Below are 11,920 nucleotides of genomic sequence, written 5' to 3' on the forward strand. Positions count from 1 at the left end.
TTGCCCCCAACTCTCAATTCATGTCCTCTCATTTGAATCTCCCCTACTCTCAATGGAAACAGCCTATTCACGTCAAAAGTTATAAATATAATTATTTATAATTATTTGTAATAATTATAAATGAATTAAATTAATATGTAATTTGGGAATCATAAGTTAAAATGAGAATTGCAAATATAAACTTGTAATGCAGAGATATCAGTCACTTGTTTAATACTACTGTTTTGCATTTTAATTTAGCTATACTCCAAGCAATTGTATTTTGCTACTTAGAGCAATGTATTTCAGTTTTAGCAACTTAGTAAAAATATAGAATTTGGATAGCTGGGCAGTGTGTGACTTTTAAGGAACATACTAAATTACATTGTGCCATAGACAATCTGTCTTCTAATTTGCTTTTAGTGACTATTCATCTCATGGAAAATTGACTAGTATGTTTGAAATAACTTCAAGGTCATTAAGGTCACTGGGCATACATTGCATGAGATCTGTAAGTGAAATTGAATTACTTATATATTTTCCCATACTTGAATTTTGTTTTTACAATAACTGGAATACAAGGAAAGTGTTTTAGAGGAGGTTTATTAGCAAAGCAAAGGTAAAGGCACTTATCACTATTGATATCCATTGGCTGCTTTGATTATTTGTGAAAAATAGTGTTTCTTCAGCCTTAAATAAATACGATATTAATAACCACAAGAAATTCTGCAGATATGGAAATCCAGAGCAACACATACAAGATGCTGGAGAAACTTTGCAGGTCCAGCAGCAATCATGAAAATGAGTAAGCAGTCAACATTTCAAGCTGAGAACCTTCATCAGGATTGGGAAGAAAGGGGGAAGATGGCAGAATAAAAAGGTGGAGGTAGGGGAAGGAGGAAAACTTAAAAGATGATAGGTGAAACCAGTTGAGCAGGAAAGGCTGGAGAAGGAGGAATCTGATAGAAGAAAGTGGACCATGGGAAAAAGGGAAGGAGAGGCACCAGGTGGAGGTGTTAGGCAGATGAGGAGAAGAGAGAAGAAGCCAGAGTGGGAAATAGAGGGAAGGTGAATGGAAAAGAAAAGAAAAATTACCAGATGGAGAAATAGATGTTCATGCCATCAGGTTAGAGGCTCGCTAGATGGAATATTAGGTGTTGCTCCTCCATCCATTTGGCCCTTTGAGTTTCCTCCACCATTTCATCACGGCTGATCCATTTTCCCTCCCAGCCCCAATCTGCTGCCTTGTCCCCTTATCCCTTCATATCGTAACTAATCAAGAATCTATCAAATATATCCAATGATTTGGCCTCCATAGCTGCCTGTGGCAATTAATTCCACAGATTCACAACTCTCTGGCTAAAGATATTCCTCATCTCTGTTCTAAAAGGGAGCCTCTGTTCTGAGGCTGTCCTGGTCTGAGACTCCCACACCATAGGAAACATCTCTCCACATACACTGTATCGAGGCCTTTCAACATTCAATAGGTTTCAATAGGGTCACAATACTTCTAGTGAGGCCTCAACAGTACTCGACAAATCCTCAACATTACATCCTTGCATTTATGTTCTAGTTTACTTGATATGAATGCGAACATCCCATTGCCTTCCTTTGCACCTCAGATTTTTGAATTTTCTCTCCAGTTAGAAAGTAGTATACCCTTTTATTTCTTCTACCAAAGTGCATGACCATATACTTCCTGACACTGTGTTCTACCTGCCACTTCTTTGTCCATTCTCCTAATTTGTCTGAATCCTTCTTTAGTATCCCTACTTCCTCAAGACTATCTGCCACTCTACCTATCTTCATATAGTTTGCAAACTTAGTCACAAAGCTATTAATTCCGTCATCCAAGTCATTGACATATAATGTAAAAATGTGGTCCCAACACAGACCCCTGTGGAAGACCACTGGTCACCAGCAGCCAATCAGGATAGACTCCCTTTATTCCCACTGTTCGCATCCTGCCAGTCAGCCAATGCTTTATCCATGCTAGTATATCTTCAGTAATACCCTTTCCTCCAGCATAATACTGATAAATCTGATTTTAGCTTCCCCCTCTAAAATTGCAGAGTGAATTCTATCATATTATGAATATTATTCTGTAATTAAAATTCTATCATAGTGTGAACCCCTAAGGCTTCCTTTCCCTTAAACTCCCTAATCTAATCCATTCATTGCACAACACCCAATCCAGAATAGGTGATCACCTTGTGGACTCAACCAAGAGCTATTCTAAAAAGCCATCTCGTAGACAATCTAGAAACTCCTCATCTTGGGATCCAGCACCAGCCTCATTTTCTGAATCTACCTGCATATTGAAATCTCCCATGATTATGACATGCATTTTCTATCTTCAGTTCAAAATCGTAGACCATATCCTTATAACTCCCAACAATTCAACATCTTTTGATCCTGTGTCACCTCCTTCTAATGATTTGATTTCACTTTTACCAACAGAGACACATCACCCCTCTGCCTATCTACCTGTTCTTCCCATTGAATATGTATCCTTGAATTTTAAGCTTCATTGGTGCGGGGTGGGGAATTCTTGCCAAAGAAGTAGGCTCGGAGACTGGCAATGGAGGAAGAGCTTATAGAGTGGTGAGTGTGGAACTCACTGAGGAGCAGGTGTTATTCTTTCATTTCGGATTTTCTTTTTGTACAGTTTTTTCCAGCATGTTGGCTATGAGCAACATTAATGTGATCTCTACAGTTCTTTTAAACTTCTCTGTCCTAAGACTGTGTATTAGTGTCTTCAGAATAGTAACACTACAGCAAATGCAAAACCAGCTCTGGAAATGTCCTGCATCAGACCTTAGAAGCATGAATGGGATCAGCACTGGGCCATATTGCTTATTGGACTTGTTCTACCAGTCAGTAATACTGTGGCTGATCTGATCTTAGGCTGCAACTCCATTGTTTTCCTACTGGATATCTATAGATCGAAGTCCAATAATCCCAACCTTAGATATACATAATAAATTAATATCCATAGCTTCTGGAGTAGAAAATCCCCAAGATTCACAGCGCCCAGCTTCTTAAGATTGACATCAAAGAAGCCATGTTTCAACATCTTTGATTCACTCTGACACTTGGAAGTGGCAAAACTCACTGGATGCACCTAAAGCATTGGGAGATGTCAGTATCCTAATTGTATAGCTAAAAGATATTTGGATCAAATCTTAGCTAAAATATTATCAATCATCCATCATGGAATTTTTTTCAGGTAAGCCTATTCACAAAAAATAGAACAAATTGATTCTGCCTGGTTATTCCCTCATCATCTGCCTGTCAATCATGAAGATAATGATAGTCAATTTAAAAAAAAAAGAATGAATAGAAGAGCTGAATTCTGGAAGTGATGCGAAAATAATTACAGTGGACATCAAGACATTATTTGATAAATGTGACGGTAAGGAGCCTGAATACAAAAGAAGATGTTTATAATTACTGGAAGTCATCATCAGGATTCCCAATGAAGAATCTCAGTCCAAAATATAGACTGTGTATTCCCTTTTATAGATGCTGCCAGATCTGCTGAGTTGTACCTGCATTTTGTGCAAGTTGTTGTGAGAGAAACTGCATTTAACATTTGTCCCTTAAAAATGAGAATGAGGAATGCCCCTCCTCCCCTTCTTACCCCATCTCTGACATATTTAGTTGTTTGCCTGTTCTCCATCTCCCTCTGGTGCTTCACCCCCCCCCCCCCCCACCTTCTTTCTCCTGAGGCCTCCCGTCCCATGATCCTTTCCCTTCTCCAGCTCTGTATCACTTTCGCCAATCACCTTTCCAGCTCTTAGTTTCATCCCACCCCCTCCGGTCTACTATCATTTCGCATTTCCCCCTCCCACTCTACTTTCAAATCTCTTACTATCTTTCCTTTCGGTTAGTCCTGACGAAGGTTCTCGGCCCGAAACGTCGACATCGCTTCTCCCTATAGATGCTGCCTAGCCTGCTGTGTTCTACCAGCATTTTGTGTGTGTTGGACTGAGGAATTAATTATGTGAAATAAAAGAAACTGAACAAATAACTTTAATCTGTCTTAAACACACTGAAAATATCTCAATAATAGTGAAAACAAAATCGGGCGAATGGAAAGGGGGAAGAAGCATGTTTATCTTTGAGAATTATGCGCTGAACATCTACTTGTTGTAATAAAACACATTTTACGTGTCTATCACAGCAAGGTAGTTGCCCATTTTAAATTATTTCTACATCAGAATCACAAGTAAACAGTAATATTAAAATTTTACATCCCCTCCCCCACACTCCCACATACTTAATTGGGAGCAGCTTGGGTTCTATTTCTAACATCCCAGTTTGTTTGATATGACTGTAGTACTTTAACTATTTGCACATTTGTTACTGGCATATATTTTTAAAATGAGATCCTGTGCAAATAAGCATTTAAAAAGCCACTTTATATGTTTAATAAATCTGAACAATGTTCTGAAATGTTTGACATAACAATTTACCTGCAAGAATGAATTATATATTGCATTTGAGATCTTGGAGATGAGTGTGTGGCTTCTGCTAATGGCCATTAATGAGGGAAAAGTCTAAAGAAATACCATATAAAGCCAGGAACAGAATTAGGCCATTTGGCCATTGAATCTGCTTAGCCATTTGCAGACTCGATTCTCCCCATTCTCTGCTTTGTCCCTATAATCTTTGACACCCCAACTAGTTAAGAAACTATCAACCTCTACTTTAAATATATCCAATGACCTAGCCCGCACTGCTGTCTGTGGCAATTAATACCTCAGATTCACCACCGTATGGTTAAAGAAATTCTTCTTTATATCTCTTCCAAATGGATGTCCCTTATGAGGCTGTGCTGTCTGGGCCTGGACTCACCAACTGGAGAAAACATAACTCTACGTACATTCTATCTAGGCCTTTCAATATTTCATAGGTTGCAATGAGATCCCCCTTCTTTCTTAACTCCAGTGAGTACAGGCCCAGAGTCATCAAACACTCCTCGTATGTTAAACCTTTCATTTCCAGAATCATTCCTGTGAACCTGCTCTGGATCTTCTCCAATGCCAGCGCATCTTAGATAAGGGTCCCAAAACTGTTCACACTCCAAGTACATTCTGATCAATACTTTATAAAATCTCAGTATTTCATCCTTGCTTTTATGTTCTAGTTCTCTCAAAATGAATGCTAATGTTGTATTTGCCTTCTTTACCACTGACTCAGCCTGCAAGTTAACCTTTAGGGAATCCTGCATGAGGACTCCTAAGCCCCTTTACATCTCTGATTTAAAAAAAAATTCTTCCTGTTTAGAACCTAGTCTATGCCTTTATTCCTTCTTCCAAAGGTCATGACAATACACTTCCCCACACTATATTTAATCTACCACTTCTTTGCACACTCTCCTAATCAGTCTAAGTCTTTCTGTAAACTCCAAGCTTCCTTCACACTACCCGCCCCTTCACCTATCTTCATTTTGTCTGCATACTTGGCCATAGAATCTGAAAGTAGTTTTTTTTTGGCTACATGCCAATTCCCATTGGTGTGTCAGAATGGAGAGTGTAAGCAGTTTCAAATATTTTGGTATTAATATCTTAAAAACCTGACACCGATTGAGTGTTTTAAGTATCCTGACTGGTTGCATCACAGCCTAGTATGGCAATTCCAATGCACAGGAATGCAAGAGACTAAAGAGAGTTATGAGCACAGCTTAGTTCAGCAAGGGCAAAGGTGTCCCTACCATAGACAGCATCAACAAGAGGTGCTCCGTCACAAAGGATCATCAAGGATCATCACTTTCCCAGTCATGCCTTCTTCTTGCTGCTACCATCAGGCAGGAGGTACAGAAGCCTGAAGTCCCACACAACCAGGTTCAGGATCAGCTGCTTTTCCACAACTATCAGGCTTTTTAAAAAAATTGACCTGTCTAACCCTAATCTATCTCAGCAATGGAACACTGCCAGCTATTTCTTGAACTTACATGGAACTTATTTAATTGATAATTTTTTTGCACTGAATTCTTGTTTTCACACAATATTTTTCTCTGTCTCATCATTGACTTGTAAAATATATGTATAATTTATATTCTGTGTTTTGTCCATATTTATGCTGCTGCAAAGACATTTTTTATTGTTCCTTTACTCATCGTACTTTTGCATACGACAATAAATGCAACCTGACTTAATTGATTGGCTTTTGTTAGATCAGGGGTTCCCAATCTTTTTTATGCCATGGACCAATGCCAGTAAGCAAGTGGTCCATGGCCCCCAGATTAGGAACCCCTGCTTTAGAGAGATGCTTAGTGTAAAATGAGACTTTGCTGAGCAATAAAGAAACTAATTTTTTTTCATGGTTTCAAAATAATTCTTTGAGCATCCTAAAACACAACATTTAAAAAACAAAAAAGAATTAAACAAGTAATACACACAAAATACTGGAGGAACTTGGCAGGTCAGGCAGCATCTATGGAGAGGACTAACCAGTCAGTGTTTCAGGCCGAGATCCTTCATCAAGTCCTGATGAATGGTCACAGGCCAAAACATTGATTACTAATCCTCTCTATAGATCAAGTTCGTGTCTCTCTTAGTATCCCCCAGTGTTTTAGTTCCATCACTATACTCTGGACAACTGTCTTAGTGCAGCCTCTTGCAAACAAACCCTGGCAAACAAAGCAAGATTTCTGCGTCTTCACAGCAGCTACATCTACCACAATTCTCTTCCCTTTCTTTTGATCTGTTTCCCCAGCCCATTAAACTATTGTGAAGTAGGTGAATCCTACGGTTATTCCCAAGTCAAAAACATCCTGGTGAGCTGAGCTCTCCCCTTCCTTTTCAGGAAAACTAGATAATCTCTCTCCCGATTGCCCAGCCCTGAGTATACCTCATAGGCCCAGTATTTTCACTTTTCATCGTCCATGTCAGGTTCATCAGCCTTCTGAACAACTGACATCATCATTCCCCAGTTACCCTCTCTTCCTTCAAATCACTGCCTCACTTCTTTATAGTTCCGATATCTTTCCTCATTGCTGGCATTCTGTCAAATTATCCAGCACTTCCCAAATTTACCTCATCACTTTTCTCCACAGTTATTCCCAAGTTAATAAATAATAGTCTAACATAGTTTCTTTACTGTGGAGATGCTGCAGAAAAGAATGTAGGACAAACTGTAGACCTGCTTTGGCAGTAGGCAAATCACAGTGGTCAAAGGTATCTGGGAGGCTGGAGGTAATGTGTGCTATGACCGCTTTCTCAAAGCGCCTCATGATGGTGGATGTCAGAGCCACTGGACAGTAGTTATTAAGGCACATTACCTGTTTTTTCCCTAGGTAGCAGGATGATAATCACTCTGGTACTTAAAGCAGGTTGGAACCTCAGACTGAAGCAGGGAGAGGTTAAAATATCTGCAAGTAACCCCATCAGCTGATCTCTAGAGCATGTAAGGACATGGTCCATGCACCGTCCAGGCCAGATACTTTCAATGAGTTCTCCAGATGATGGATGTTATGTTTACAATGTTGTCTGTAAATACAGGTGCATTGAGTGTTGACATTCTAATCCCTTCTGTTCAAAATGTGCATAGAATTCATTAAGCTCATCATGAAGTTATGTGCTGTTGTTGGTAATGCACATTGATTTTGTTTTGTAGCTTGTTATAGCAATGGATGGTCCATCTGGGACCCAATTTTGGACAAGTGTTGTCTCTTGGCATCCCTGATGGAGGTAGTATCTCAATTTCTTGTAAAGGTCAGGGTCACCTGATTTAAACACTGCAATCTGAGACTTCAGTATAGATTGGATCTAGTGGTTGATCCATGGCATCCATTTGGGAACACCCAGATTGTCCTCTTTAGTATACCTTAGACATGCTACTTCCCTTTTCACTATACCACCAGTTTTGGTGTTTTTTTTGCAAATTTATTAATCGTGCACCTACATTTTCATCAAATCATTAATATGTAACTACATAGGACTCACCACTGATTCCTGTGACATTCCACTGGTCACTTGTCTCCAATCTGACTCCACCACATTCTGCCTCATATCACCAAGCCAAATTTGTGTCCAGTTGGTTAACATATTCTTGATCTCATAAGATCTCAACATCTGGACCAGAGTATCTTGAATGATCACATCAAAGGACTTGTTAAGATCCATATAGTCTACTTCTACTAGGCTACCCTCATCAATCCTCTTGGTCACCTCTTCTCTTGAACAAAGCCATGTTGACCATTACCAATCAATCCTTGCCTTTCCAAATAGAAATTAATCCTGTATCTCACAATAACTTTTCCACTGCTGACTTTAGGCTCAGCAGTCTGTATTTCCCTGGCTTACCTCTGCTGTTTGTTCGACATTTTTAAAAACACTCAAATCCAGTGCTTTAATGTTCTGGGTGGTGAACGGAAGAAATTCAGATAAAATTGACCTGAAATTAAGAAGCTGTTGAGATGAAGGTGAACCACATTTAATACAGTCAGTGAAAGTTTAATAATCTTCTTTAAAGGAAGGGCATATTTGACCAAGAGTCACAGTAACCTCATGCAAAAATTCAATTTATTACTGAATGCTAAACAAACAATGACCAGTTTAACATATAACATATAACAATCACAGCATGGAAACAGGCCATTCCGGCCTTCCTAGTCCGTGCCGAACTCTTAATCTCACCTAGTCCCACCTACCCACACTCAGCCCATAACCCTCCACTCCTTTCCTGTCCATATACCTATCCAATTTTATCTTAAATGACACAACTGAACTGGCCTCTACTACTTCTACAGGAAGCTCATTCCACACAGCTATCACTCTCTGAGTAAAGAAATACCCCCTCGTGTTTCCCTTAAACTTTTGCCCCCTAACTCTCAAATCATGTCCTCTCGTTTGAATCTCCCCTACTCTCAATGGAAACAGCCTATTCACGTCAACTCTATCTATCCCTCTCAAAATTTTAAATACCTCGATCAAATCCCCCCTCAACCTTCTACGCTCCAATGAATAGAGACCTAACTTGTTCAACCTTTCTCTGTAACTTAAGTGCTGAAACCCAGGTAACATCCTAGTAAATCATCTCTGCACTCTCTCTAATTTATTGATATCTTTCCTATAATTCGGTTTAAATGTGAATACAGGCAACTTCCCAGACTGTATAACATGCCTTGACCTTGGTAGTGGATATCTTCTAAGAAGAGGGAATTGTGTAACAAGATGTGATCTACAGCCAGATAGATTTAGGAAGAGAGCTGGAAAAATGAAGTATAACACCAAATGTGCTTGTTTAGCTGGCACAGGTATAATTGTATGTTGGAATGGATGCTCCAAAAAGATCTTTTTATGCATTATTTTTAATGCCAAATTTAAAAACTAATATTTAAATATTGTACAATAGAATGTGTATAAACTAATCCAAAGCAACTCAATTTGAAGAGGAACCTTGGTCTTGCTCATGCAAAAAAAATGGCTTTAATTCTTTTACAAACGTACAGCTTATCTGTTTTTTTCTAAGTTTGGCTATAGTCATCATTCATTTCCATACCAAAAGGCGGCACGATCCACTGCAGGAACTGGAAAGCTTTCGCATTATCTCAACCTTTTCCTTAGCGGGTGGATTTACTTCTTCCTCTGTGATTACATTGATTATTCAGTATTTTATGAACCATCCCAACGGAATTATTATAATACTTCATCCGCTTAGTTACTAACATGTCTTGGGGTTAAATAACCCATTCCTAATCTGTATCATTGAAGTATTCTGGTCCAGCTTTTGGCCAATCTCACTCATTCAGCTCATTTGCCAGCTGTATACAGACAAAGGAAAGAACATTGATGCACCATCCTCAGGGTGCTAAAGAGATTGTATTTAAGTCAAGTCAAGTCATTTTTTATTGTCATTTCGACCATAACTGCTGGTACAGTACACAGTAAAATTGAGACAACATTTTTCAGAACCATGGTGCTACATGAAACAATACAAAAACTACACTGAATTATGTAAAAACATCACAGAAAAAAAACTACACTAGACAACAGACCTACCCAGGACTGCATAAAGTGCATAAAACAGTGCAGGCATTACAACAAATAATAAACAAGACAAATAGAATTAAGTAGAATTCAAATAGAATTCTAAATGGAATTATGAAAATGGTGCTAAAGGCTGAACTTTACTTAAAAAACTGAAATTCTGTAATTTGTTAGTAAGCTTTTTATTCACAATTAAAGTACCCTTTCTTATTGGAACTGTAGAAGGGGGCTGGGAGTCTGCTATCTCCTATATGAAATGAGGCACTGTAATGATAAAGGACTAAAAATGTGTGATTTCCTGCAAGTCTTCAGAGTTCTGAAGAATTGATGTTGAAAGTTTTTTTTTTGAAATTTATTAAATATTAAATGGTGACGAAAGGGCGTACAGGAGCGAGATATACCAGTTAGCTAAGTGGTGTCGCATTAACAACCTTGCAAGACCAAAAGTCTGATTGTGGACTTCAGGAAGAGTAAGATGAGGGAACACGAACCAATCCTTATAGTGGGATCAGAAGTGGAAGGAGTGAGAAATTTCAAATTCCTGGGCATCAATATCTCTGAGTACCTAACCTGGAGGCAACATACTGATACAGCTATAAAGGCAAGGCAGCGATTATATTTCATTCTGAGCTTGATGAGATTTTGTTTGCAAACTAAAATACTCAAAACTTCTACAAGTGTACCATGGAGAACGTTCTGACTGGCTACTGCACAAGATTGAAATAATGACAGAAACCAGCTCTATCATGGGCAGCAGCCTCCATAGTATCCAAGGCACCTTCCAGGAGTGGTGCCTAGGAAGATGGTGTCCATCATTAACAATCCCCACCACCCAGGACATGCCCCCTTCACACCACTGCTATTGGGAAGGAGGTACAGAAGTCTGAAGGCACACACTCAGTGATTCAGGATCAGCTTCTTCCCCTCTACCATTTGATTTTTAAATGGACATTGAACCCATAAACACTACCTCCCTACTTTTTTATTTCTGTTAGTTTGCATTACATATTTTAACTATTTAATAGAGATACATATACTTAATGTAGCTCAGTTTTTTCTCTATATTTATCATATGTTTCATTGTACTGCTGCTGTAAAGTTAGCAAATTTCATGAAGTATGGCAATGATATTAAATCAGATTCTGATTCTGATTCATATATATATATATATATAGGACAAACATGGAATGAGAAATTGGAAGGTGTTATTTCTATACAGAAGGTTGTTGGTAGGCTACTGAAGCTGGAGTTTACTTAACACAATCAAAATTAATGTTTGAAAGAGTATAATATAAAAGAAGGCAAATGACAGATGGCAATGGAACAGGTGCGATGAGTAGAGTGGTTTTGTTCAACTGATTTTAACGTCTGTGATCATCTGGGCTATGTTACAGCCATACGAAAGCTGCCATTCATCCTCCCACAATCGTACCTCAATGTCGTGTTGCAAATGGTGGAGGTGCTATTACAACTTCACAAAATCCATAGGTTTACTTGAGTTAGGAGAAACACTACTAATGGTTAAACATTCTTGAAATTTGATTCCAAATTTCTTCTGTTGGCTCAAACGTTATGTATTTAATTAAAGCAATTTGTTTTTATTTCAATTTTCCAGTGTCTGCCATATCCTGACTTTATGGTCAGTGAAAGTTATTTTTATTATAAAGATCAAAGAAAGATGATTATATTCTCCTGAGAAGAAGGACCCATGTGCAAGCTGTGGCAATATGCTTGAAAATATGTTGTGCTCTGCATTTGAGCATGTGTGGCCTTAATGAAAATTTAAGCAGATTATGTCATTATCATTCTTCTGTAAAGTTTATTCATAGTTTAATAATTAGTTTTCAGAATACATGAATATAATTATAAATCTGGGGTATTATTTTGTATTTCCTGAAATGTACTTACTTTTCATCAGAAGGAATTTGTATGTTGATTGGCAC

The sequence above is a fragment of the Hemitrygon akajei genome, chromosome 3 (assembly GCF_048418815.1).
Source record: "Hemitrygon akajei chromosome 3, sHemAka1.3, whole genome shotgun sequence".
In the NCBI taxonomy this organism is placed as follows: domain Eukaryota; kingdom Metazoa; phylum Chordata; class Chondrichthyes; order Myliobatiformes; family Dasyatidae; genus Hemitrygon; species Hemitrygon akajei.